The following is a 5,805-nucleotide window of genomic DNA, read 5'->3' on the forward strand; positions in this document are numbered from 1 at the left end:
TGTTCATTCTCTAGAGCTTAATATTAGATCCAGGTCTTATTGAATTTGACTGAGATACATTGGATGTCGGAATTCTTCTGTGTCTAAGATCCGCTCTTATTTGATGTTGCTCTTGTGTAATCACTATGTTTTCTTATATTAGCTTTGTTCTTATATTGCTTCTTAGAAGTGAGCTGAGCAAACTGTTCTGGACAAATGTATTCTTAAGATGTAAAACTGTTTTACAGTTTACCGTCTTGATTTCGACAAGATTGTTATTCAGCCAATCACTCGGCAAATATTTGGCGGTTTTAAGGGAAGCCATGAGCTTTGCTCATGCACATATAGAGGCATAAATATACATTGTTCCTTCAGAGTAGCATATATATTGAATTATATACGCATTTCACTATATATGTCCCGAGTTACCTCGGAAGTATTAATTTAAAAACATCTCGCACATGTGTTCTATCGAACGCAATCCCGTTCAGGTATTCAGATATGCATGTGTACAACTGCGTTGGTGTACTTAGTATGGTGTGCGAACTTACTGTTCAAATGCACACAATGTGTTTCCTGTCTCTCTCACTCTCTTTATGTATATTCTTTTATTCTTTTATTCTTTTACTTGTTTCAGCCATTTGACTGCAGCCATGCCGGAGCACCGCCTTGAAGGGTTTTAGTTGAAAAAATCGACCCCAGGACTTATTCTTTGTAAGCCTAGTATATATTCTATCGTCTTCCGTGCCGAACAGCTAAGTTACGTGGACGTAAACATACTAACATCTATTGTCAAGCGATGGTGGGGGAACAACACAGACACAAAGACACACACACACATATATATGACAGGCTTCTTTCAGTTTCCGTCTACCAAATCCACTCACAAGGCTTTGATCGGCCCGAAGCTAAAGTAGAAGACATTTGTCCAAGGTGCCGCGCAGTAGGACTGAACCTGGAACCATGTTGTTGGGAAGCAAGCTTCTTATCATACATCCACATATTCTCTCTGTGTGTGTATGTGTGTGTGTGTGTGTGTGTGTGTGTGTGTGTGTGTGTGTGTGTGTGTGTGTTGCTGTTGACAACCTAAGAATTTATAGACTTTTGAGAGAACGTAAAATAATTATTATTTGGGACTGGAACTCGAAGCGTACATAAAACTATAGATAATAGCATATATATATTCGTTCTCTTCTACCTTTTCTATCTCAAAGGGTTTTTGAATCCAGTATTTACATGCTATTCATGTCTAATTCGAAATCCAGTTCCCAAAATGTATTATGTATATATAAATGCATATGAAGGGTACCAAAAACGTCTTAGCTTTGGGTAAAAGAAAATACAGGAGGTTCAATTAATTATGATTTTATTCAACATATTCCGCCTCAGATTTACACACTTATTCCAGAAGTTCTTCAGTTTTCCCATGACCTGTAAAAGAACTCGGAAGTTTGGGCTTCCAGCCAGACCTTTCGCGACACCCTTGAAACCAGGGACTTTTCAGCACCCCTCAAATGTGTGTATATATGTACTTATATGTATACATGTATGTGTGTATATATGTATATATAAGTTTATGCATGTATGTATGTATGTATGTATGTATGTATGTGTTTGTTTGTGTGTGTGTGTGTGTGCGTGTATGTGTGTGTGTGTGTGTGTGTGTGTGTGTGTGTGTGTGTGTGTGTGTGTGTGTGTGTGTGTTAGTTTGTGTGTAGGGTTTGAATTGCTTATGAAAAGTTGTTTCAGTTTCGAATTTAAGTTATGATATATACTTACAAAACTTAAGCGGGTTCAGGTAGGTGCATATTGATGCAGATAAAAATATACATACATGCACATACAGACACACTTACACACACACACACAAGTTATGAACGCAACACGCAGTGTCAATATGCATTCACATAAATTATGAAATAAACAAGTATTTAACCAAGTAATGAAGCAGCATAGAACAATTAAAATTGATAGGTTATCTCCATGAAGTAACAACAGTGAAGTGCTTCCGGTTAGATAATTATGTTATGATATAATGAAATTACAGTAATCATATAGTGTAATTAAAGAATGATTATATAATAATATTTTGCAGCCACAGTCCTGGTGTGATATCAGCTCCAGGAGTTAACAGAGGCTGATAGACTTATAGCTTTTCATTGCTGTTCATTTCTATTACGCGTTCTATTATTGTCATTTCTGATACAACTTGATTCTCCGCCCCAACCCCTCAGCTTACATTTCTACCCATTCGGTTTCTGTAATGGAATTTTATGCTTTTACGTGTCAAGATGATTTTATTGATATGCATTGTATAATTCATCAATAAATGTATTAGGTTTATGTATCATTACGCATCGTATATTCAGAAAAAATATCGAAGATATCAAGGAGAAACTTTTATACTTTACAATTACCGATAGGTTTACAAGACAAAGAGTCCAGCAAGAAGGTCTCCACTGGAATGTTGAAGCACACTAGAACTTTATTTCAAAACCCCTGCTAAATCTCCCTAAACCCAACCGTCTTAGGAATGAAGTAAACATTTCATAATGTAGTCTTGGCTACACATTGCTTTTGTTTTAATATAGGAGCAAGTCACAGCTGGAACATCATTGATCATGGACTCGTACTGTCAAGGTTGAATCGAAGCTAGAGAACAACGACAATAACTGATCGATTAATAATCCTTCGTATTATAGGTACAAGGCCTAAGATTTTAAGGGGAGGGGGCTAGTCGACTACATCGTTCCCCAGTGCTCAGCTGATACTTATTTTATCGAACCCGGAAGTTTGAAAGGCAAACTTGACCTTGGCAACATTTGAACTCAGAACATAAAGCCAGAAGAAATATTGCTTAGCATTTTGTCGGGCGCAGTAACTATCGTAGCCTTTACTGATCAATTTATAATCCTTTCTACTATAGGCACAAGGCCTGAAACTTGGATTCGGAGCTATTCGATTACATCTGCCCCAGTGCTCAACAGCTACAAATCTTATCGACCCCGAAAGAATGAAAGGCCAAGTCGATCTCAGTGGAATTTGAACTCAGAACGTAAAGACGGGTGAAATGCCGCTAAGCATGTTGCTCGGCACGCTAAAAATTCTTTCAGTTCGCCACCTCACTGATCAATTAATGGTTATAATAGTTCTAGGAAATATTTTAGGATTGCAGTCTATGACAGGAAGATAAATGTGTCAAACTTTATTCCTAGAACGCAACAATAATAGTTGTTCGCACCCTGAGAGACACCCACCTTAACTCGTTCACTTGTCTGTATAACATCGTTAAAAATACATATTGCCAACTTGCAGTACTATCTATTAACAAATAGTGGATCTAAAAGCAGTCATATTTTAAATCTAGAACATCAAATATTTTCGTCGTGTAAACCATCAAGATATTTTCAACGATCAAATGCATGTTGAAAAGAATATAAACAATTAGGAAAATGTGCTAGTTCATTCATTTTGTCTGTTCTATTGAAGACATATGTGAGAGAGAGGGAGGAGGGAGAGAGGGAGGAGAGAGAAAGAGGGAGAGAGAAAAAGGGAGGAGAGAAAGAGGGAGGAGAGAGAGAGAGAGAGAGAGAGAGAGAGAGAGAGAGAGAGAGAGAGAGAGAGAGAGAGAGAGAGAGAAATGTAAACGCTTGAGAAATTTTTGGGAAAATATTTCTATGACTGCATAAATATTAAAAATGATAATTGATGAACAAGAGATATTAACTAAAAAGAATCCAGTTATCAAAACAAGATCAACAGATATTAACTGCGGAAACTTTATCAGAAGATTAGACAAAAATGGAAAAAGATAACAATATAGAAATAAATTTAGAAACAAGTAAATAAGCACAAAATAAACAAGTAAAATACAAAAAAAAAAAAGAAAAAATTCTGTATAAAACCTGAATTGTGGATAAAATGATATTTTAGATTTGGAAAATTTATAGTGAATTTATTTCCATCAATTAATTGAATGTTGTGAGGTGTGAGATAAATTTTTATCTCAGGTTATTAATATTTTATCGATCTGACAACCATCCTGTGATTTATTGGGTGTCTATAGTTTCTCTCCCAGAAGATAATAAACCACTTTTCCTCATTCTTGTTCTCTCCGCACTAAAATGGTAAATGATACAAAGGAAAAAAAAAAAAAGAGAATAACAACAAAGAAATGGAAATATTTTCAGAAGAACTTTTCCATTTTCTTTTTCTTTTTCGCGAACCGAAAAAAAGAAAAACGGATATTTTTGCTTTCAATGGTTTTTGTATTCCTCGAAGACTTAGTCTCCAGCAATGTGCTATAGTAGACAGTAGCAGCAACAAAATATTAAAATTTAACAGTTTCTATTTATAGATGTTATTTGAAACATGTTATTTTGGTGAAGTCATTCAAAATATGGCCACTGTATTTATTTGGTGCTAAAATGCTGTATAGGAACAAGTAAAGTACAAATTTGTAAAAAATATGAGATGAAAATAAAGCTACAATAACAATACTATCACGTGATGATTTGTTAGTTTAACAGGATGATAATACATTTAATATTATCATATTCATTTCTCCTCCATAGCTGACATATTTATTTGATAATGCACAATAAGAATGTGTGGGAGTCAGTCTAATGGAAAGTTTCAGCCTAGTATATTACTGGTACTTATTTAATTTATTCTTGATTGGTAAGGCATCTAAAATAGACAGTCAGCCGACCCAGTATATTACTGGTGATAACTGATGATAAATAAGTTGGATTACCAACCAAAGAGTTCAAACTCTGTCACTTGACAACGCCACATGTCCTTAGTAAGCAAGGTTACTCTTCCTGGTTTCTATTCATTTAGGTTTTAACCAGTAAGAACAATGCAAAAGCTGGTGATTGTATTGCTACCTTTCAATGATTATATTGTTACCTTTCAATGATTATATTGTTACCGTTCATTGTTGTCACCATCCGCAGAAAAATATTTGAAAGAGTGGAGAGTCATTTATGACTGGATAAGTCTTAATATTTTTAAAAAAGAAAATAAATCTGCGTTGATGCAATTGTAAAGGTAAAGGTATAGACCCCCTTCGGTCATGAATGACCATGGGATTGCACCTAGAAAGTTCCCTTCGGAGACACAAGTCCGAGCAATGGAAGACCAGCAGTCGCACATGCATACCAGCCTCTCCTCTCCTTGCCGCCGTTGTGAAAGGCAAAGGGGCCGATACAGCTTGGAACCAGTGACATCGCAACCCATTTCTACAGCTGAGTGAACTGGAACAACGTGAAATAAAGTGTCTTGCTTAAGAATCGAACTCACTACCTCATGATTGCGAACTCGACGCTTTAGCCACTAAGACATGCAACAGTCGGCAATTATAGTTTATCAATTTCTGGTGAACCCAAGCTAGAGAAATATTAGGTCAGATATAGCAAATTATCCAGAAAGATAGTTATTCAGCCTCGGTCTTTCCGTTATGATTATCGTTAAAAAATATTGTTCTCACTAGACAGAAAAATGTCATATTTTTAAGTGAAGATAGTTACAAAATTAATGCCATTCCTATAGTGACAATAAAGAGGGTGCCTTCGAGCAAAGATTGATGCTATGTCCCAACTTCAACTGTACGTAAATATAGCATTAGAATAACATCTTGCATATGAGTTCATTATGCCCCTCTGAAGAGTATTAGATATTATGGGATATGAAACGATGATCGAACGAGCTAAAAACCAAGTGGATGATTCTATACTTTGGAATATTCGTACTACATTATAGAATACACCAAGATATCTCACATCAATAAACACCCAGGAAATTTATTCTGAGCACGTCTATCAA

The sequence above is a fragment of the Octopus bimaculoides genome, chromosome 16 (assembly GCF_046866305.1).
Source record: "Octopus bimaculoides isolate indiv1 chromosome 16, ASM4686630v1, whole genome shotgun sequence".
Classification (NCBI taxonomy): domain Eukaryota; kingdom Metazoa; phylum Mollusca; class Cephalopoda; order Octopoda; family Octopodidae; genus Octopus; species Octopus bimaculoides.